This window comes from Lemur catta, chromosome 20, assembly GCF_020740605.2.
Source record: "Lemur catta isolate mLemCat1 chromosome 20, mLemCat1.pri, whole genome shotgun sequence".
Classification (NCBI taxonomy): Eukaryota; Metazoa; Chordata; class Mammalia; order Primates; family Lemuridae; genus Lemur; species Lemur catta.
In genome coordinates this window covers 8,757,281-8,780,924 of record NC_059147.1, presented here as the reverse complement: position 1 = coordinate 8,780,924, position 23,644 = coordinate 8,757,281, and the positions used below count along the sequence as shown (strand labels likewise).

The following is a 23,644-nucleotide window of genomic DNA, read 5'->3' as shown; positions in this document are numbered from 1 at the left end:
TAACGAACAAGCAACCCAGCTTGATTTAAAAAATGGGCAAAGGGGGAGTCTCTTTGAACACATTCTGGTTCAGGAGGCTGCCTGATTAAAAAATAACATGGGTGGCTGGGCACAGTGGCTCACACTTGTAATCCTAGCACTCTGGGAGGCTGAGGCAGGAGAATTGCTTGAGGCCAGGAGTTCCAGACCAGCCTGAGGAAGAATGAGACCTAATCTCTACAAAAAATAGAAAAATTAGCAGGGTGTGGTGGTGCGCACCTGTAGTCAGAGCTACTCGGGAGACTGAGGCAGGAGGATCACTTGAGCCCAGGAGTTTGAGGTTGCAGTGAGCTATCATGAGGCCACTGCACTCTAGCCCAGGTGACAGAGCTAGACTCTGTCAAAACAAACAAACAAACAAAAAAAACAACCCATGGTCAAAGGACTTGAATGAACATTTCTCCATAGAAGATATACAAATGGCCAGTAAACACACGAAAAGATGCTTGACACCACCAATCATAAGGAAAATGGAAATCAAAACCGCAAGAAGATACCACTTCACACTAGGATAGAATAACTATGATAAAATCAAAAACAAAAAAACAGGCCGGGCGTGGTGGCTCACGCCTGTAATCCTAGCACTCTGGGAGGCCGAGGTGGGTGGATCGCTCGAGGTCAGGAGTTCAAGACCAGCCTGAGCAAGAACGAGACCCCATCTCTACTAAAAATAGAAAGAAATTATCTGGCCAACTAAAATATATAGAGAAAAAATTAGCCGGGCATGGTGGCGCATTCCTGTAGTCCCAGCTACTCGGGAGGCTGAGGCAGGAAGATCGCTTGAGCCCAGGAGTTTGAGGTTGCTGTGAGCGAGGCTGACGCCACGGCACTCACTCTAGCCCGGGCAACAGAGCGAAACTCTGTCTCAAAAAAAAAAACAAAAAAACAGAAAATAACAAATATTGACAAGGATGTGGAGAAACTGGAACCCTTGTGCATTGCTGGTAGGAATGTAAAACAGTGTAGCAGCTATGGAAAATGATATGGTGATTCTTCAAAAAATTACACATGGAATTACCATATGACCCAGCAATTCCACTTTGGGTATATACTCAAAAGTACTGAAAACAGGGACTTAAACAGATATTTACACACCATGTTCACAGCAGTGTTGTTCACAGTAGCCAAAAAGTGGAAGCAATCCAAGTGTCCATCAGCAGACGAATGGATAAACAAAATTTGCTACATACCTACAACAGAGTAAAATTCAGCCTTAAAAAGGAATGAAATTCTTGCACATGCTACAACACGGATGAACCTTGAGGACATTCTGCTAAGTGAAATAAGCCAGTCACAGAAGGATACGTACTGTATGAGTCCACTTACATGAGGTCTCTAGGGTAGTCAAATTCAGAGACAGAAAGTTGAATGGCGGTTGCCAGGAGCTGGGGGGAGGTGGAGTGGGGAGTTGCTATTTAATGGGGACGACAGTTTGGGGAGATGAAAACCATTCTGGAAATGGATGGAGGTGATGGGTGTACAACAGTGTGAATGTACTTAATGCACTGAACTAAAGGAAATGCACAAAATGGTTAAAATGGTAAATTTATATCATGTATATTTTACCATAATAAAACACACAGATGTTCTTTGAGCTGAAGCTTCCATGTAAAGAACAAATAAAAAGAAGACAAGAAAAAATATTTGGATATATGTACAAAATACTGGAAGTGACCCAGGGTCAGCCTCTCGACCTCTGAGAAGTTCTGCCCTCATAGGCTGCCCAGTTAGACCCAGTTAGCACCCAGGATATGGCCTTTTCCCCACTTCCTTTGTCTGTCAAAACCTACCACAGGTGCAAACAAGACTACAGGCTTGTACGGGAGCCCAGTGTGTGCAGGTGGGAGAGCTGAGGATTGATCAGAGGGGAGGACAGTGCATCTTGCTTTTTTTTTTTTTTTTTGAGACAGAGTCTCGCTCTGTTGCCCGGGCTAGAGTGCTGTGGCGTCAGCCTAGCTCACAGCAACCTCAAACTCCTGGGCTCGAGCAATCCTCCTGCCTCAGCCTCCCGAGTAGCTGGGACTACAAGCATGTGCCACCACACGCAGCTAATTTTTTTCTATTTTTAGTGGAGACGAGTCTCGCTCTTGCTCAGGCTGGTCTCCAACTCCTGAGCTCAAGCCATCCTCCCGCCTTGGCCTCCCAGAGTGCTAGGATTACAGGTGTGAGCCACCGCACCCAGCCAGTGCACCTTGCTTTGACACAGGCTCTAAAGGGTAAGGGCTGTGGGTGCTGTGGCAGTTCCCAGGAGGAGAGGGGACTTCTTGCTTGGCTCTCAGGTGGTGTCACAGAGGAAGTAGTGCTTATGTGGTTTTGAGGGAATGAGGATGTGCGGATGTGTGCATTGGGGGACGGCACTTTAGCCAGGCCATGTATTCGGCTGAAGTGTGGTATGGCTGAGAGGCAGAAGGTGGGAGAGAATGCTGGATCAGCAGGGCAGGGGAGAGGAGGTGATTAGCGAGAAGGTGACTCAGTGTGGGAACATCTGCCACACAAGCCAGTTGTCTTCTTACCTTGGAAGCTAAGTCTGGATTTGCAGCCAGATCCAGAAGGAATTTGAATGCCAGACTAACAATAACAACAACTTCTATTCATAGAGGACTTACTATGTGCATCTTATTCCATAACCTTAAATGGTAGGTAGCAATATTAGCTCCATTTTTCAGCCGAGAAACCTGAAGCTCTGGAGGTTAAGCAGTTTACCCAAGGGCACACACAGCCAGTAAGTGGTGGAGCTGGGTATGCACCCCGGCCTACCCCGGTTTCAAACCTTAAAACATATAAGACATGCCTTGGGAGCTAGTTTAAAAATACAAATTCAGGCCGGGCGCAGTGGCTCAGGCCTGTAATCCTAGCACTTTGGGAGGCTGACTCTAACTCTTTGGTTAAGCATTACCAGCGTTCAAAAGCAGCAAATTCAATGATTTGCTGGGTTTAGTGCCTAAGCTTCGACTCCTGTGTGTCACTGTTCTCTAGCACCTCTTGTATTCCAGGCCCCAGTTGTAGCTGAGTGATAACAGTAGTGACAACTTAAAATTGTGATGCTTTGCAATTCTGCAATAGAACAAAACCCAACATCTCAGCAAACTGCTTCGGGGGCGGGGTACAAAGTAAGTCACCCCAAAATACAAGGAAAGCATCTATCAGTGGAATGCACACAACATCTGTGAATACTGATCTGCAGAAATCCTTAAGGACGGGACAGGATGTGTGTCTGGACAAAGCTGGGAGATCAAGGCCTGGAAACCAAATCAAGACTTGACCAAGAAAAAAAAAAAGAGCAAGCCAATTGTATTACCATAAGCTGAAGGAATAATAGGTACAGTGTGAGGAGCTCAGAAAAAAAAAAAAAAAAAGCAATAGCAAAGAGCTAGTCTTTGAGAGTCTGTCTTGTCTTCCACGTCGTCCAGAGCAGTGGGAGCTCTGAAAACCTCCTTGAATATTATAGGCAGCTCAGAGTCTGGCCAGAACTCTCTGGAATACTCTCTGGATAAAAATCTTAAGGCTTGTTCAGAAAGCAGGAGGAAGGAAAAGGTACAGTAATTGATTAGTCATGTCTACCAGGAGCACAGGGATAGGGAATTACACCGGCAGTGCTGCCATGCTAGACTCTTCTATCCCTCAGAGGATACAAATACCTTAGGCTACCCTAGCTATTAAACTCATTCATCTTGCTAACCTTGCTTTGATTCTACAAATACTAACCTTCTAACTAGAATTTGGCTTGCTGTGCAGACTTTCCCACAGGAGAAAGAATGTGCTGACAAGCTGGCATAAAGGTTTCAGGCTGCTTTGCAGTTGCTTCTCCCACTGTGACTTAACACATCTGTGGCCTGGATTCCTCACCAGGCTCCTGTGAATTTGGTTATTCCATCGCTTTCAGCCTGGTTAGCTCCAATGCACTAAAGAACCTCCATCTTTGGCTGGCAAAGAACCAGGATCACCACCTCCTGCAGTGCTGGCCCTGACCCCTTTCCCCTTGATGGACCAGCTGGCCTCCCCCTTGCACGTCACTGTGTGGCTGCCCTTTGCCACCTCAGTCACCCCAACCGCAACTATCTACCCTGAGCCCAGAATGAGCTGTGGGAGACCAGCAAAAGAAAAGTGCTACAGCAACAAAACTAACTTTATAGGTTCTGCTGAATAAACAAGAACAAGGAAGAGCCGGGCATGGTGGCTCACGCCCGTAATCCCAGCACTTTGGGAGGCTGAGGCAGGAGGACTGCTTAACTCCAGGAGTTTGAGGCTGCAGAGTGAGACTCTGTCCCAAAACAAAACAAAACAAAAAAAGGAATAAAGAGCCCCCCTGGTGCTTGGGGGAAGATGCCAATAACATGCAATAGAGAACAAGCAGAAGGAAGGAACGGGCGATGTTTAATCTACAGCAAGGAGAATCTGGGAGGGCCAAACAGTTCCTTGTCATCAAACATCTAAAGGACCGTCATAATGAAAAGGAGATAAATCTATTCTCTGAGGCTCTAGAAGGAAGTATGGCAACCAAGGGGTACCATACAGATATAGGAAGATAGGCAAAACAGAGGAATCTTTCAATGCAGTTTTCCTCTAACTTTAGTTACTCAAATATCGCCTGCACATATTTTTTTTCCTTTCTATTTTGTCAAGTTTGTGAGAAGCAGTGTAATCCTGCAGTTCAGAGCACAAACTCTGGAGCAGGGCTGCCTGGGTTTATTTTCCAGCTTGTCACTTACTGGCTATATAACTTTGGGCAAGTTACTCAACTTCCCATGTCTGTTTTCTCAGTAGTAAAATGGGGCTAATGGTAGCGGTTACTTCAAACAGTACTTTACCCATATTGGTGAGGATTAATGGAATTATACACGAAAAGTGCCTAGAAGAGCATCTAGTACAAAGCAAGTGCTCAATAAGCGGTGGCTATTATATTTCATTATATTCTCATACCAACTATCTTATTTATTTATTTATTTATTTATTTTTTGAGACTGAGTCTCACTCTGTTGCCCAGGCTAGAGTGCCGTGGTGTCAGCCTAGCTCACAGCAACCTCAAACTCCTGGGCTCAGGCAATCCTCCTGCCTCAGCCTCCTGAGTAGCTGGGACTACAGGCATGCGTCACCATGCCTGGCTAATTTTTTTCTGTTTTTAGTAGTTTGGCTAATTTCTTTCTATTTTTAGTAGAGATGGGGTCTCTCTCTTGCTCAGGCTGTTCTCGAACTCCTGAGCTTAAGCAATCCTCCTGCCTCGGCCTCCCAGAGTGTTAGGATTATAGGCGTGAGCCACCACGCCCGGCCTCCCTATCCTATTATTTAATATTTTTCTTTAAATGGACATATGATTTATATAAATTTATTTTAAAGGAAACTTATTACCACTGTACATGCAAGTTAGTAACGGTAGAAACTGTACAGATAAACATAAAATGAAACAATGTTATTAGATTGTTACCATTTTAACAATGTTATCAAATGGTCACACTTACTACTGCCTGTTAAGCGCCCTGAATTGGAAGACTGCTGTCTTTTCAATTAAAAGGGATACAAGCAAGTGTTACAAAGCATTCTAGTACTTCACTGAGACTTCTGTTGACTCTAGTCAGAAGGAAGGGTCTGGCAAGTTCAAGGAAGTGAAAGGCCAGTGTGGGTGGAGCACTTGCTCTGGGGAGAGAGGGCCGCCTGAGGGTGCTAAGCTGCAGGCAGGGTAGGATCAAAGAGCCGGTTCAAAACGGAATATTTTTCCTAGTCTAAGACTTCATGCTCTTTAGCACCATGTCTCCCTCTTTGCTGCGTTAAACCATCTCTCATGGCCCTCAGTGGCACGAGTAGCACATCTCAGAAAGCAAAGACAGAAACATTTTGTAGCAGATGCTGTGGGTGCCCCACCCATACTCCTCAGCGCACCCCGGAGGTTACCTGCAGACGGTTTCTAGATGCACTGGCTGGCTCTTACTTTGATTTGCATTAAGTCATTTTCAGGCCACAGGGTGTGCAGAGCAGACAGTGAGTGGGACAGGCCAGCCCTGTCAGGGAGGGAAGGGCTTAGGAGCAACCCTCAGCCAATGAGGGGCAGGAGCTGGGGTAATAGCCCCGCTTCCCTGTCTCCTTGTGGGACATTTCTGAAATGTGCTCCACAGTCTCTCCAAGGGCCCCCGAGGGATTGAGCCCCCACGGCCCAGTGGTAACTCGCTCATCAACACATCCTTTATTGCCTTCTCTCCCTTCCTCAGTTCACTTCACTCTCACTGGGCTTTCTGGGATCACTTCCCAGATAAAATTCTGGCACCTGAATCCTTGCCTCATGATCTGTTTTGGGGGAAACCCTAACTATGGCACAGTTTTAGGCTTGTGACAATGGAACAAGTTGCTGGGTGAGAAGGCAAGTTCCATTCTACTGGGGCACTCAAGATATGGCTGAGCATGGTCAGTGGAGATTCACGGGTTAGGTAGGGATTCAACTATTATAGATCCTTCGGTCCTATGTTGTGGAGGATCAAGAGTCAGCAAACGACAGCCCGTGGGCCACATCTGGCCTACTGCCTGTTTTTGTACAACCTGTGAGCTAAGAATTTTTTTATGTATACTTTTAAATGGTTGAAAAAAATTAAAGGAATAACATTTTGTGACACATAAAAATCATGTGAAATTCAAACTTCAGCGTCCATAAAGTTTTATTGGAATACAGATATACTCATTTGTTTACATACCGTCTGTGGCTGTGTTGACAATGGCAGAGTTTCCCATCAGCATTATAACAAAATGACATTATTTAAGGACCTGCTGTACGTTATCAAAGTCTCCAAGATCCTACTGACAACGTTAAGTGAGACCTTGCAGTTGCAACTGACGACATGTGGTCCACGAAGCTCAACATACTATCCGGACCTTTACAGAACAAGTTTGCTGATCCCTGCTCAAGGGACAAGAGGCAGGCTGAGGCCTCGCTGCCCCAAGAATGCGGAGGCCAATCGTCAGACCCAGCATTCAGGGGGTGGTTTGGATCAGAACTTCACATCCCTTTTTCTACATCTTTATGATCATGCTCACCCCTCCTGCCCTCTGTAGGTTTCTAAGACTCTTTCACTGATGCATTAATGTCTTTGTACTAGGAATATTTTTATGTTTTAAAGCTGCGGTCCCCAACCCCCTGGGCTGCAGGCTGGTGCTGGTCTATGCCCCTGTTAGGAACTCGGCTGCCCAGCAGGAGGTGAGCAGACGGCCAGCCAAGCTTCATCTGCATTTACAGCCATCCCCATTGCTCACATCCCCACCTGAGCTCCGCCTCCTGTCAGATCAGCAGCAGCATGAGATTCTCACAGGACCTCAAACCCTACTGTAAAACTGCGCATGCGAGGGATCTAGGTTGCATGCTCCTTATGAGAATCTAAGGCCTGATGATCCGAGGTGGAGCTGAGGTGGCGATGCTAGTGCTGGGAAGTAGCTGCAAAATACAGATTATCATTAGCAGAGAGGTTTGACTGCACAATAAATGTAATGTGCTTGAATCATCCTGAAACCATCCCCCCGCCACCCCATCCCCAGCCCATGGAAAAATTATCTTCCATGAAACTGGTCGCTGATGCCAAAATGGTTGGGGACCACTGAGTTAAAGGACATGAGAACTTTTCATCCCCACATCCTGCCACTGTCCCAGGTGGTTTCATCTACACTTGATGGGTTTTGCTGCCACTTAGTTACTGATTTCTTCCCCCAAACAAACCAAACCTCCAGCCCAGGACCATGTCCTGAGATCTCTGTTCAATAACTCAATGTCTGTTCAACATCAGATTAAGATGAAGGGGTGGGGTGGGGTGAGTTTTGCTGCTTACCGACAGTGGAACTCTGGGCAAGTCATTTAACGGCACGGAACATCAATTTTGTCATCTGTCAAAGGCGGAAACGATCCTGTCCAGCCTGCCAGGATTACTGTGCTAATCGGATGCCCACAAAACATTGTGCCACCTGGCCCCAGCCTCTCTGTCCAGCATATTATTGCATTATTGCACCTCTGCTCCCTTTGACCACCACAGTCCCTGCCCACTGGCTCTCCTTGAGTTCCCTGACCTTGCCAAGCTCTTGGTCACCTTTGCACATGCTGCACTTTCTGGCCAAACCACTTTTTCCTTATCACACCCTCTGCCTGGCAGATCAATACATAACCTTGGTTTATGTGTGTCTCCCTTTAAAGACACCTTATTCACTACATCTTGTAGTTGATATATTGAACTCAGCCAATGGCACTACAACTCATGCCCGAATGAAGCTTATTTAACTCCCACATATTTTCTGCATAAGGCACACCACAGCCTCTTCTTATGCTTAGGAACACTAGACAGCATTTAGCAGTATATTTAGGGGCCATTTTAAGCAGCCAAATCACAAACAAAAAGCAGAAAAATGCAAAAAAAAAATGGCACTACATAGGTCACAGAAAGGACACTTGTTGATAGTATAAGCGCTGAAACAAGAAGACAGAGGTCTGTCCATTTGACCTCAGCTGGGAACATGCACATCGGGGCACTCAACGGTTTCACTGCTCTGCACACGTCCATATATGACTGTGAACATGCCATGGATATTGGTTTTAGGGTCACAAACACATTTTAGCAAGTAGATGAATTTGCAAATGCAGAGCTTGCAAATAATGAGAATCCAAGGTACTTTCATCCCGTTTCTCTCATTCCCTAGTTCACTGAGGGCTGCCTTACTTCTGTCTTACCGTTTTATCTCCAGCATTTGGAAGACTGCCTGGCACACAGTAGGCAATCAATAATAACTATATATGGAATGAGTGGGTCAATTCAGTGGAAGCGCTTTGTTCACAGCAATGATGATAGCTAGTGTTTATAGAGACACACCACGTGCCTGCCCCTGTGCTAGTGCCTTCTCCATGTTCTCTGTCAACAAGGGAGACAGGAGAGTATTGTTCTTTTGCACATGGGCTCTGGATCAGACTGCCTGGGTTCAAGCATGGTATCTGCTTCTCATTAATTATATAACCTTGAGCAAGTTCCTGGGTCTCTCTGAGGCTCGGCTGTCCTCAGCTGTCAAACGGGGTACTTATAGTACTACTTGTGGGTTTTGGTCAGAAGTCAATGTGGCAGCCGACGTGGGGCGCACACCTGTAATCCTAGCACTCTGGGAGGCCAAGGCGGGAGGATTGCTTGACCTCAGGAGTTCGAGACCAGCCTGAACAAGAGTGAGACCCCATCTCTACTAAAAATAGAAAAAATTAGCTGGGTGTGGTGGCACACGCCTGTAGTCCCAGCTACTTGGGAGGCAGAGGTAGGAGGATCGCTTGAGCCCAGGAGTGTGAGATTGTTGTGAACTACGCTGACACCACGGGATTCTACCCGGGTGACAGAGGAAGACCTGTCTCAAAATAAAAAGTCAATGTGGGAACGCACAGAAAGCATTTAGCACAGTGCCTGGCACAAGGGGAACCCTTAGTAAACACTAGCTTTCATTGTTAACAATTCCCATGACACCCCTTAGGGTTTTATACTGTCATAACCATTTTGCATCTTAAGGAAACTGAAGCTGAGGGTGGTTCAGTGAGCACTGGGGACCATGAGGGACCATCAGGGACTCCAAGCCCATGCTGGTGACATGCTGTTATATAAATAGAGTCTTCTCTCACATTCCACACTCCTGTCTCTCTGTTCTCTGCTCACTTTCCAGTTCAATCCCTTCAGAACCAGCCCTTTGGCGGGAGGGGTAGAGGGGGTGTTGGTTTGTTATCTTGGGTTTGACCACACAAAGGCACAGGCATAAGAAAAAGGAGGAGGAGGAGGAGGAGGAAAAAGAGAAAGAGGAGGAGGGGCAGGAGGAGGAATAGTGGGGGGATGGGAAGTGGGGGGAGGGGAGGAGGGGGGAGGAGGAGGGAGTCATTAGCATTTTGGGCTATAACAAACAAATGCCCTCAGCTTTTCTCTCTTTAGATCAAGGGTCCTCAAAATTGGCTGCAAGCTGGAATCTCCTGGGAACATTTTAATACCCGGACGCCCAGTGCTCAACCCAGACCAGTTACATCTGAGTCTCTGGGGGGTGGAAGTGGGGCATCAGCATTTTTTTAAGGCTCCCCAAGCAATGCCAACGTGCAGACAAGTTTAAGAAGTGGTGTTTGGGATCTTATCAGCAACGCAGCTCCTTCTGCTTTTAGGACTTGTTGTCTTGGGGGTTTGGGCACGCTTTCCAGAGGCAAAGACTAGCGGAGGATGTTTGTGTGCCAGCGACCTGGTGTTCTGCTCTGCTCCTAGGCCCGGCTTGGAGACTGCGGGTCTCCGGGCCCCCTTAGGCGGCAGTGACACGTGCGGCTGCTCCGACTTCTCGGGTTATCTCTGCAGACCGCGAGCGGTGCTCCGCGCCGCCCAGCCGCCCCCCCACCACCACGCAGCTTCCGGGGAAACGCCCGGGGCTCAGGAATCCTACCTTGGCTGCCGGCGCTGCCCTCCAGTCCCCGGAATCCTGCGGCTCAGGTTCGAGTTGTCGCCTTTGCCTGGGCCGGAGCGGCGCCCACTGGAGCGCAGGCGCCACCTAGTGGGCGCGGGGCGGCGGCGCAGGGCCAGGCCTGGCGGCGGGAGCGCGGCTGGGGCGGAAACGCAGACAGGACAGGGCTGCTCACGTGGGCGGCCTCCCAACACGCGGCGAGCCCCGGGGCTCGGATCCGGCCGGGGGCGGGGTCGCCCTGATTCCCTGCAGGGCACTGGGACCTGATCTTGCTGAACTTTCTCTTGGGGGCACAGGGGTGGGGGGAGGGAAGGAGAAGGGGGGACTGTCAGGCCCTTGGCTTGGGACCCGTGGTGGGATTTTCCTGGCTTGACTCAGGATTCTTTTCTTTCATCCAGCAGCTTCCGAGGCACCCCAGATTGGCAGTTTCTCTTTTAGATACCCTGGGACCATCAGAAGATGGAAAGGACTGAGTTTGTCTCAAGCCCAGGGTTGCCGGCAACCCTTTCTTCTGGCCGACCCCCAGCCCCCTTGCCCCTGTGCTGAGCTCTCTCCGTTCACCCTGGCGGAGCTCCATCCATCCCCTCTGCACATCCAGTCTGGGTCAGACCCCGCGCAGAGTCACAGAGACAGTCAGATCCGTCGGGAGTTGGCAAGCCAGGTAGTGTTCTCGCCGTTGTGCCATTGTCTTTCTTTGGATGGGACTGTTCTGGTCCTGCGGGTCACTTAGCATCCCCGACTCCTTAGCACTAAAGGCCAGTAGCCGCCCTTCCTCGTTGTGACCCCCCAAAGCACCTCTTGATATTTCCAGTTGTCTCCCAGGATGGAGGGAGAACTGCTCTAGGCTGAGACCTTCTTAGCTGGTAATCAACATCAGATGACACTTAAGGAAGGGTAATGTTCAGGACAGTCTCATTGTCAGGCTTTTCAGAGCCATGGGAACCCCTAGCCACTTCCCTTTTCTGAGTTTCCCAGTATTTTTTTATTACTTGATGACGTGCCAAAACGGATGCACAAACGGTGGAGTATTTAGCGTGTTTACATTTCATTTATTTCTTCATTCAACAGATATTAACTGAGGACCTACTATGTGCCACTTTTCTACAAATAAGGGATACAATGAAGAACAAAACACAAAAATCTCTGCCCTTCTTGGATTTGCATTTAATGTAACACAGTAATACTTTTAACACATACACAAATGTAATTGAGCTCTCTGTAGAGTAAGTACAGGATTTATTTAAAAAAATATCTATGTATAGGGCACTGAAGGTAGAGAGGCCGGGTGATGGATACAAGTGTTGCAAAATTACATGGGGAACTTCTTTGAAGCCTGGTAGTTTATGGCAATATTTGGGGATGAGGTCCCCAGTGGAAATTTGAGGTTATTTGTGAAGATGAGGCTTGCCTCCCCTCTTTCCCCCAAAAGAAGGTGATTGTTCTAGCTCACCTAGTGCATGTGTGTGTGTGTGCGTGTGTGCGTGTGCACGCCTGCTTAATGTGTGGACTCTGTGTCCTGGGGTAGGTAATCTGGTCAAAGAGAACATCAAGGGCAGAGGAGAAGGAAGTGGTGTCACCTGTGGGCAATGCCTGGAAGGGCAAGGGGTGGTGGATGTCACTGACAGGAGCCAGCCCCTGCCTACTCATTGCAGGCCAGTGCCCTGGTGAAGGTGAATGGGTGTCTCTGAGTCACTCCCAGATCACTCTTGCCTCGTCCTTGGAACAGCTGCCTCCCTACCACTGTGCCCCAAAGCATGCCCATGCAAAGTCCTAGATTACAGGCTGGAGATTCCGACATCACCTGATGAGGTTACAGTCTTCTTAATGACTTTCTCTTCTGAGTTCTAGCATTTTTCTCATTCTACTGCTCGCAGTGATTTAGAAACTGCGCTTATCAACAAGTCTGTTCTCCCCGTAAATTGTGGTTTCCTTGGGGCACAGCACAGGGTTTGACAGGCAGAAGTAGTGTTAATAATAATAATAATATTAAGATTTTATAATGTGTTAGGCACTAAGAATTTTAGGTTGACTATTTAGTTTAATCCTCACAATAATCCTATGAAGTATGCACTATTGTTACAGTGAGTGTTACAGTGGGTGGCACACAGAGAGTCAGAGAATCAAGGTTTATTCGCCGGCGGACTCAGAGGGGTCTCGCCACCAAATTCTGAGCCCTGTCTACCTAATTTTTCCCACCTTCATTAAGTTGGGGTGATCCAAGGGGTGGGGTCTCGGGTGACTTATGCCCGCCAGGTAATAGGTTAGTTGATGTGTCAGGTAATAGGTTAGTATTATGTTGATGCACCAGGTAATAGGGTAGTTGATGCACCAGGTAATAGGGTTAGTGTTATGCTGATGCACCAGGTAATAGGTTAGCATTATGTTGATGCACCAGGTAATAGGGTAGTTGATGCACCAGGTCATAGGTTTAATGTTATGCTGATGTGCCAGGTAATAGATCAGTTGATGGGCCAGGTGTTAGGTTAATATTATGCTGATGCAGGTCTTCCGTGAGGGGTGGGGGTCTCCGGTGACTGCTGTGCTAAGTAATAGATGGGGGGTTTCCTTATCACTATTATTTTTCCCATTTTATCAATGAAGAAAATGAGACTCATAACGTTTAAGTAAATTGCCGTAGGTGGAAGAGTTAGCAAGAGATAGACCCAGGACTCGAATCTGGATTACCTAATTCAGAGCACACGCCCTGGAGCACCTCACTACTGTTTACTGTTTACTAGTGTTTGCAGAACACTGTGCTTTACATTTGGGACAGGATAGACAACGTCCTCTCCTTTTTGCTTACTTGTTCTAGCCATCCTTTCACTGAAAGGGAAAATTTTATTTCTTTCTTCCTCTCCCCCCACCCCCTTGTTTTTTTTGGAGAAAGGGAGACCTCTGTCACCCAGGCTGAAGGGCAGCAGCCTCATCATAGCTCACTGCAACCTCAAACTCCTGGGCTTAAGCACTCCTGCCTCAGCCTCCTGAGTAGCTGGGACTACAGGAGCACACCACCACACCCAGCTAATTTTTCTATTTTTGTAGAGAGGGAGCCTCACTCTTGCTCAGGCAGGTCTAAACTCCTGGCCTCAAGCAATCCTCCCGCCTCATCCTCCCAAAGTGCTAGGATTACAGGCATGAGCCATAGCGCCCAGCCCCATTTTGTTTTTTAAAATAAATTCACAAAGGTATGTTATGAGACATGACCTATTTTTTAGTAGGAAAGGGTGTATTTATCTGGTAGAATGATGCTCCATTCAAGATGGTGAGGTTCCTCTATTGTCCAAAGTGGATGGAGCTAGAAATGGCGGCAACAGGGCCACGGGCAGGGTGGTGTCAGGGCCGTGGCAGGAGGCATGGAGAAGGAAGGAGGCAGGGATGCCAAGGAGACCAAGGGGAAAGGGGCTGGGTGCCCATCCCAGGAAGGACACTTGGTCTTGTGAGGCTGGCCCTGTCACTGAATGGCACGGGTCACAGTGTGTCTATGTTTAGCAGGAATAAGACTGGTCATTTTCTAGTCCAGGGTTGTACCCACAAACCCTCCGGGAAGTTATGAAGTGTAATAGCAGGAGGATGCTGATGCTGTCTCATTGACTCTTTCCTCGAGTCCCAGAAAACAATTACTAGTTGCACCTTACAGATTAAGGAAACAGAGGCAGAAACATTAAGCAACTTGCTGAGGGCCACACAGCATAGACACTGTAGAGCTGGTGTTCAATCCCGGGTTCCTCTCATGCTGAAGCTGATGCTTCTAACCATGATCATTTCCTGACTTTTCATAAATGATTGGTGAATTAAATTGAACTCCTAGGGAGGGATTTGTATTTGTTCTTTTTGGCCACTATATCCTTCCCTCCTCTACCACCTAATGTTCTGGTTGTCCTTCTAGGTCTGGCTCAATTGTGGCCTGCTCTAGAAAGGCCTCCCCTGACCCCTATTTCCAGTGTGACTCCTCTGTATTAGAGCATTTACTGCATGCCGCTACATGGTATAATTTGCTGTAAGAATCCCCCAACAGATTCTATGCCCCTTGTGGACAGGAGCCAGGTGGATGGTGTCAGATATCTTCTGTTTGCTTCTCTTGTTACGGCAAGTGTTACAGCGAGTGGTCCGGAGGACAAACTGAGTGGCACATGGAGAGTCGGAGAATCAACATTTATTCGCCGGCGGGCTCAGAGGGGTCTCGCCACCAAATTCTGGGCACCATCTACCCAATTTTTCCCATTTTTATTAAGTTGGGGTGATCCAAGGGGAGGGGTCTCAGGTAACTAATGCCCGCCAGGTAATAAGTTTAGTGTTTGCACTAGGCAATAGGATTAGTGTTATGCTGATATGCCAGATGTTAGATTAGTGATATGTTAATGTACTAGGTTTTAGGTTAGTGTCTTGCACCAGGTAATTAGGTTTAGTGTTATGCTGATGTGCTAGATGTTAGGTTAGTCATATGCTAATGTGGGTCTTCCGTGAGGGGTGGGGGTCTCAGGTGGCTGGTGTGCTAAGTAATAGATGGGGGGTTTTCCTTATCACTCTGTATCTACTCTCTAGTCTGCTGTGTGGTCCTGGAGGCTGACCTGAATGGGCAATACCAATGCTTATATGACCACTGGCTTCAGGTTGGGTGTGGCCAGTGGGAGCCCTGGGCAAGACCAAAGGGAGGGAGGAGAGTGAGGTTGGGTGCATGTGTCCCCAGCAGGATGCTTTCTGCAGGCTTTCTTGGTCGGCCACTCTCCTGACCTACAGTTCTAGCTACAAGGTTACCCTCTGCACACAAGCCCCCTTTGCCACCAGGTCCAGGCCTCTTTAACTGGATACATTAAGTTTCTGTAAACTGCACAATACCCCAAATGGAACCTTGTATCGTGTGGTTCAACAAAGAGCTGTTGAGGTAAATTGGAGGCAGGTGCTTTTATTTGTTTGTTTATTTGGGTGAGTGAGTGAGTTAGAAGTCAGACAAAAAGGATTTTAAATGATCTTGAAAACTAGAACCAGATGGCAAATAAGCCCCCAGGCTCCTGGCAAACTGTTTTTATTTATTTTTTTTTTTGTTTGAGCTTTAAAAATTTTTTAAATTTTCTTAGTGTAAGGTAAATTTAAATTTTTTGATGTTCAGTTCTATGGATTTTATTTCACATAGTTGTGTGTGACTACCACCATAATTTAGGATACAGAATAGTTCCCTCACTCCAGAAACTCTCCCAGTATCACTTTATAGTGAAACCATTTGCTCTCCATCCGTATAGTTGTGTCTTTTTAAGAATATCATATTAATATAAATGGAATCAAAGGGTAGGTAACCTTGACTTCTTTCATCTAATGTAATGCCTTTGAGTTTCATCTAAAACTTGTTGCATGTATCAATAAATAGTTCATTCCTTTTTATTGCTGAGTAGTGTTCCATTGTGTGAATGCATCACAGTTTATTTGTCCTTTTACATTTGTTTCCAGTTTTTGATTATGAATAGAGCCGCTCTCAGTATGTGTGTACAGGTTTTTGTGTGAACACAGGGGTTCATTTCCTTTGGGTAACATTATAAACTGAATTTTGTGGTTCCCCCAGTCCCAAATTTATATGTCAATGTCCCAAAACCCAATGTGACTGTGTGGGAGACAGGACCTGTATGGAGGTAATTAAGGTTAGATGAGGTCATAAGGGTGGGGCCCAAATCCCATAGAACTGGTGTCCTTATAAGAAGAGGAAGGGATATTAAACTCTCTCTTTCCAAGAGTGCTGAGAAGAGGCCACGCGAGGACACAGTGAGAAGGCAGCCATCGACAAGCCACGAAGAGAGTCCTCACCAGAAACCGAATTTGCCAGCATCTTGATTGTGAACTTCTAGCCTCCAGAACTGTGATAAAATAAATATCTGTTGTGTGAACCACCCAGTCTGTGGTATTTTCTTATGGTATCCGGAGCCAACCAACACAGGTAAATGCCCTACGGTAAGTGTATGTTTAATTCTTAAGAAACTGCAAAACTGTTTTCCCCTGTTGCTCCGCAGCCTTGCCAACATATGGCATTGTCAATATTTTTTCCAAGCAGTTTTTGTATTTTTTATGTTGATTTTGTGTGTGTGTGTGCACACGGTACGTTTTGTAGGTGGTAATATCATAGTTTAAAGCTGAAAACATTTTAAATGTGTTCTACCGACGTCCCATCCACCTTTGGGTTGTTTATGCCCCATTTCTCTTTTCTTGTCCTCTGGCCTCATTCTGTTCCTAGGGCAGTAGACCCTGAGCTGAGCCGGCTGGTGGATCTGGCAAATAACAGTCCTCATCAGAGGTGAATCCATTTCTGGGAGTCAAGAAAGAGGTTAGGTGTGGGCAGGGCTGGCTTCATGGGCCCTGTGCTTCATTTAAGGTTCTGCTGTCACCATATTGAAATTCTCAATAAGTTTTGAACAAGGCGCTCACATTTTTATTTTGCACTAGCCCCCACAGATGATGTGACTGGTCCTGAATGGGGGGAGGGTCATAGGCAAGGCAGGTTTCTTACATGTTCACTTAGCAAAGGACTCTCTATCTGTTCCCATGGACCACGGCTTGAAACTGATCCAAGCCCAGTCTGAGAGTTTCTCACCTGGCTCCTGGGCTTTGCTGTGACCCGTCTCTTGGGCTAATTTGGGTTAAGCATGATTAATTTGGAGGCTTCACGAGAGGATTGTTGGTCTAGGATCCCAATAACCAAATGTGGATTTGCCTTAATTAGGGCATCTTAATTGGATGGTAAATGAACCTCCCTCTTCTACCCTTTGGCATTTATATAGGAGAGGTAAATAGATGGCATCACGATGTCTTCCTAATTGTCATTCTGCCAGGCCCAGTTGGCAAGAAGCTTGTTTAAAGAAAGATGATTTACAGGGGAGTTTTACCACATTCTTGCAGATCACTGAATGTCCCCGTCCAGGGAAGAGGAATGGTATTAACTGGAGACAGGGACAGAAGGGGGCTCAGCACGGGGATAGCACAGGCTTTGGAGGCAGCAAGACCTGGGTTTGCTCCTGACCTGGCTGTTTACCAGGTTCATGACCTTGGATAGGCCTAAGCACTCTGGACTCAATGATTTCAACTCTAAAGTGGGAATAATAATACTTCCTTGTTAAGCTGTGTGATTGTAAGGAGTTAGGTATGAGTGAACCGGAGTTGATGTCACCTTTGATTGCCATGTGCATGCACAAAAATCAATGTATATTTTTTACTTCTCTGAAAAGCCACTTCACTGACCTGCTTGATCCTCCCTCCGGCTTCCCAGGAGCTGGGTCAAGATTATCAGGCCCCTGGTAGAGTTAAGAAAAGGAAAGATAGGTGACCAGAAAATAAAATAGGGGTCAAATATAGAGCACAGGAGTTGCTAACTCCAGTTCTGTAGCACATGAGACTTCATTCCAGAAGCATTCACATCAGAGATCACTCACAGCTTTGAAACCTTTACTCTTGTGTCCCAGATAAAAGCAGTGACAGCCTGCTCAGCTGATAACATCTGTAATGCTGTATGAAGGTGGCTCCATGGGGCCTTTAAAATAGATGAGATTAGCTTAGTGATAAAGAGCAGAAGTCAGAAGACTTGGGTTTGAATCTCAGCTATACTATTTTGTGGCTGTTAGAAACTACCTTGGATAGGATTGCTTGAGGCCAGGAATTCAAGACCAACCTGGCCAACATAGCAAGACCCAACCCCTGTCTCTGCTAAAAAAACAACAACAAAAATTAGCCAGGTGTGGTGGCTTGCACCTGTAGTCCTAACTGCTTGGCAGGCTGAGGTGGGAAGATTGCCTGAGCCCAGGAGTCCAAGGTTACAGTGACCTATGATTGGGCCATTGCATTCTAGCCTGGGTGACAGAGCTAGACCCTGTCTCTAAAACATAATAATAATAATAATAAAAATAAACTGGCCGGGCGCGGTGGCTCACGCCTGTAATCCTACCTCTCTGGGAGGCCGAGGCGGGCAGATCCTTTGAGCTCAGGAGTTTGAGACCAGCCTGAGCAAGAGCGAGACCCTGTCTCTACTAAAAAAATAGAAAGAAATTATCTGGACAACTAAAAATATATAGAGAAAAAATTAGCCGGGCATGGTGGCACATGCCTGTAGTCCCAGCTATTCGGGAGGCTGAGGCAGGAGGATTGCTTGAGCCCAGGAGTTTGAGGTTGCTGTGAGCTAGGCTGATGCCACAGCACTCTAGCCCGGGCAACAGAGTGAGACTCTGTCTCAAAAAAAAAAAAAGAAAGAAACTAACTCAGATAAATTACTCAGTCTCTCTGTGCCTCAGTGTCTCCATCTGTTAAATGAGGATTAAATAATACAACCTACTTCTTATGAACAAGATAATGAATGTGAACTCCACTTGGCACAGAGTAGCAGCCAGTATCTTTGGGTTCTTTTAGTTATTTACATGCTTGGGTAACCCCAGGAGTCCATGGTCTCAGAACTCCCTATTCTTCAACACTGGGTGGGGTCGACATTCTAGGGTAGGGGAGGCCTCCAAGCGGGGGGTCTGTGAGTTCTGGGAACTGAATGTGGCCCTGAGATACGGAGGGAGGGCACAGCCAGTTGCATAGTAACATGTCTTTCTTTGCGTGCGAAGATAGGGGCTGGTGTTTACAGGTTACTAGGTGTTGGGGGAAGTTATCTGTACGGAAGTTAAACAAAAGGGAATTCTTCTGGTGTAATGAATGAGGTGTGCACAGTGCCTGGAATTACCCAGGTCAGCAGGAAGGGCAACCCTCCAGGCCCTGCCCAGCCCACAGGAGCTCCCGTGTGCACCAGGGACGGCTCCCTGTGGCCATGGGAACAGAGCCGGCTCTCTTTTCAACAGGGCTCCGAGGGGGGTTATTTAACGCTGGCACCCGAGGATCAGCCCCACACACCTTCCTCCTCTCAGAACGTCTGTCCACGGGCCGCAGGCCCTCTGCGTCCCACCAAGATGGGGTGCCACTCCAGCAAGAGCACCAAGGTGGCAGATGAGTCTCAGAAGCCTGGAGAGCAGCAGGAGGGAGAAGAGCGCAATCTGGAGACCTGCACGGAGGCAGCGGCCAGCGAGGACGTCTCACTGAAGGACGGAAGCCAGGAGCCGGAGAGCTGAGATGCTTTTCTCTGGAGTCCCACCCTCACCTTGTTCCCGGAACTGCCTTTTGGCCTGTGACACATAAGATAATCCCCGTCCTGAGAAGCTACGAATAGAGGGAGGAGAGAGAAGTCCCCGCTTTGGGACTGAGGTTTCGGCAGTTTCCTCCAGCAGGAGAAGGCTGCGCGGGTCCTGTCTGGCCAGCTCTCCCGCAGGGACTGTTCTCGCTCCAGGGACTGTTTGCTGCTGAGCTGTGAACATCCATCCAGTGATGCTTATCTGCCTCACTTTCCAGAACATACTCTGAAGGCGCCGTGGCCAGAAGTGGTTTGGGGTGTGTGAATTTCAGTTTGTTCTCTGTCTTTCTCTCCGTTTTTTCCCCCACGGCTGGATGCATAGCCAACATCCCCATGGGAAGGCTTTGCATTTGGCCCGCTCCATGCTGTTTGTATGAATAATTTAATATCCAACTTGGAGTGTTGTTAATGAATTATGCGATGATCGGGATCAGGCTGGGATCACACGAATGGAAGGCAGCAAGGCCTTGGTCACCCGGGAAGTGGAGCCCTAGTGGGAAAGGAGGAGGGATTCACGCTCCTGGCTCTCTCATCCTCCGAAAAAATGTCCCTCTGTCTAATAGTCACACGTCTCCTCATATCAAAAGTCTGTCAATTTGAACCTCCCAGCTTCTGAGCTATATCTGCATCCAGCCTTCAAAAATATTTTGCTGTTTACTAACACGTCTGTCAGCCTTTCTTTCTTCCCCCCTGCCTGTGGTTTGTTTTGAATTCGACTGAAAAGAATTTTCATTTGAAATCAAATAGACATGTTTGCAAATAAATGATGACACAACACATTTGAAAGACAGAATTGGGGATCTGAGATTAGAGGATCAGCAGGGAAGGGTGGGTGTAATTCTGTACAACAGAAGTGAGAAAAGAGGGAAGGGAGCCTTTGCTTTGAGCCAGGCACCATGCTGAGAGCTTCCTATCTAGATGGTTCCATGCAACCCCGCTGTCCCCATTTTATAGATGAGGAAATGGAGGAAATTCAGTCACTTGCCTGAGGATGGCCAGCCAGGAAGGAGCAGAACTAAGATTTGAACTCAGATTTGAGCCACACTGAACAAAAGCAATGTGGTTTTTTGTTTTTTGTTTTTTGATTTTTTTTTGATACAGAGTCTTGCTCTGTCACCCTGGGTAAAGTGTAAGTGACGTCATTGTAGCTCACTGCAACCTCAAACTTCTGGGCTCAAGAGATCCTCTTGCCTCAGCCTCCCGAGTAGCTGGGACTACAGGTATGTGCCATGACGCCTGGCTAATTCTATTTTTACTAGAGACAGGGTCTTACTCTTGCGCAGGCTGGCTGGTTCGGAACTCCTGAGCTCAAGCAATCCTCCCACCTGGCCTTCCAGATTGCTAGGATTATAGGCGGGAGCCACTGAGCCCAGCTGCAATGTGGCTTCTGAACGCATGCAGAGAGTCTTGCTTAAAGCAAAGTGTCTCAGTAAACTGAAATCCAAATCCCTTTATTGCCTGTGATTAGTGGGGGCCATTTCTCTTTACTCATGTGGACCTACCTGCCTGTTGAGAAGGAGGTGACTGGTCAGCTCCGAGTTGCCCCACTGCAGGTTGGGTGATGCATTGAGGGCCTTTTTATTCTTATTCTAGTGGTGGGGGAGGGGAGGAGAGAGGGAGAAGTGAGGGAGAGAAGGAGGAGGGAGGGAGAAGGGGAGGGGGGAAATGGAGGACTGAGGGAGGAGGGAGGGAGAGAGGGGGAGAGAAGCACTAAGCTATTGGAAAAGGCCCTTCTTTTTGGCCATAAACACCTGAGAAACTAAATAGGATTCTTTTGAGCTTAGACAGTGGTAAAGAAGAAGAAAAGCAGGAAGGATGGACAAAAAATAAAGCAATGCAGCCTGGAGTTGACTACAAAGGTTACTTTTGCTTCAGCAGAGCCTGAAGGAGCAGGAGAGATGGGGGCCTCCCTCACCTGGCCCAGTGCCCTGCCCTGTCCCTGGGGGTGCTAAGCTTTCAGCGGGCCAGGAAATGGGTCTGGGCTTGCAGCTGGGGATCAGGAAGTTTGGGGCCTCTTTCTACAGTTTACTGGGGACAGGCCAAGTTCTGGGAACTGAGCTCAATTTTTTTTTTCCAGACAACTCTCTTTTTCTCCCTCCTCCCTCCTAATGGAAATTCACCTTGCAAAACAGGACTGTGCCTGGTGAGAGCTGCTTACAACATCCACACTTAGGACTCTGTGGAGAGAGTTCTCAGCTGGTGGTGAGGCTGCACTTATTTCACTAGCTCCTCAGGGGCAGAACTCCCTCAGCTTCTCAGCAAATCAAATGAAGGAAGCTCCGGGTCCTTACAAGTTCAGAAACAGGGTGGTTTGTTTTGCTTCCTTTTGGAATGAAATAAAATGCTCATTTAATTAAATTCAAGGTCTCTGAGGGCTATTAAAAACAGAATTCTTCATCCACCTCCAGCTGTGGTAGGCATGCTGCAATTTGCCAGGAAGTTAATCTGTAACAGGAAAAAGCACCCACTTTCTTTTTAAGGACATTCCAGTTATTCCAGTGGGGGCTGATATCACTCATCTGTCTCCCTATGAGGCTCAGGAATTCCTCGTGCCTGGAGAAAGTGCTTAGGTTTATGTCAACTCAAATATAGCTTTTTTTTTTTTTTTTTTTTTTGAGACAGAGTCTCACTCTGTTGCCCGGGCTAGAGTGAGTGCTGTGGCGTCAGCCTAGCTCACAGCAACCTCAAACTCCTGGGCTCAGGTGATCCTCCTGCCTCAGCCTCCTGAGTAGCTGGGACCACAGGCATGCGCCACCATGCCCGGCTAATTTTTCTATATATATTTTTAGTTGTCCATATAATTTCTTTCTATTTTTAGTAGAGACAGGGTCTCACTCCTGCTCAGGCTGGTCTTGAACTCCTGAGCTCAAACAATCCACCCGCCTCGGCCTCCCAGAGTGCTAGGATTACAGGCATAAGCCACTGTGCCCGGCCTCAAATATAGCTTTAACCTCTGGAAAACAGGTCTACAAAGACTCTGTGCTTGATTTGAAATTCATTGGTGTAGCCCACTTCCCAAACTGCTGGAAGAGGAGGGGTTTGCTTATTATTTAACTTACCTATGCATCTATCTTTCCATCCATCCATCCTTCCTTCTATAAACTTAAAGTCCTAAGCTCCCCACTGACTGAATGGACCCCCCCCTTGGCCAAGGGGACCTCAGAGAAACCTTAAAACTGAGTTCTCTGGCCTGGAAGGGAAGGGAGGTTGGACACACCTCCTTATACCTCCTCCCTTTTGGAGTTTAGACACCACAGCTGACCAGCATTAATGTTAAAGTAGAGATCATAAGACTGACAAAACAGACTCTTTGTGGCAATAAGGTACTGAATTACAAACAAGACCCACAGCCATGCAAGGCAAAGGGTAAGGCAGGCCTGCAGGCCATCGATTTGCTTAACAGCTCACTTCCAACTGGTATATTGTGGCTTGCTCTCTGATTAGCAGATTTCCTTATTTTAACTTAAAACATTCCTTTCTACTGATTTCAAGCCTTTAGACAAAGCTTTATTTCTTTAACCAATTATAAATCAAAGAATCTCTGAATCCATCTAAAACCTGTAAGCTTCCCTTCACTTCAAGATGTCCTGCCTTTCTGGGCCAAACCAATGTATACCTTTCATGTATTGATTTATGATTTTACCTGTGATTCCTGTCTCCCTAAAATATATAAAAGAAACTGTAATCCGACCACCTGGGTGCACTTTCTCAGGAATTCTTGAGATTTTTGCATAGCCCCAGGCAGCGGTCACTCATATTCAGCTCAGAATAAACCTTTCAATTATTTTACAAAGTTTTTTTTTTTTTTTATCTTTCCTCCTATTCATCCATCCTTCCTTCCATCCATTCCTCCTTTCCTCCATCCATTCATCTATCCATTTATTCATATATTCAGCTCTTACTCTGAATTTTTCGGTTATATGAGGCAATAACTTTCTCCTTTTAAACCAATTCATTCATTCAACAAATATTTGTTGAGCTCCTACGATATCATTCATTCCTTTATTCATTCATTAATTCAGGAGTTACTGGGTAACTACTCTATGCCAAACT

The 23,644-nt window shown here is 47.0% G+C and overlaps 1 protein-coding gene and 1 long non-coding RNA gene across 3 annotated transcripts in view; one reads left to right on the top strand and one right to left on the bottom strand.

The window, feature by feature from the left end:
• Positions 1-10,495, bottom strand: part of CHD9 (chromodomain helicase DNA binding protein 9) — a 230,199-nt gene extending 219,704 nt beyond the window's left edge. For both annotated transcript variants that reach the window (XM_045533756.1, XM_045533761.1), the window contains exon 1: positions 10,441-10,495. The gene's annotated coding sequence lies outside the window, so the exon portion shown is untranslated. The remainder of the gene's footprint in view (positions 1-10,440) is intronic.
• Positions 10,496-20,768: 10,273 nt separating this feature from the next.
• On the top strand, positions 20,769-21,949 carry LOC123625354. The gene is made up of 2 exons (XR_006730475.1): positions 20,769-20,811; positions 21,669-21,949. It is a non-coding gene; the product is annotated as an uncharacterized LOC123625354 (long non-coding RNA).
• Positions 21,950-23,644: the final 1,695 nt, after the last annotated feature.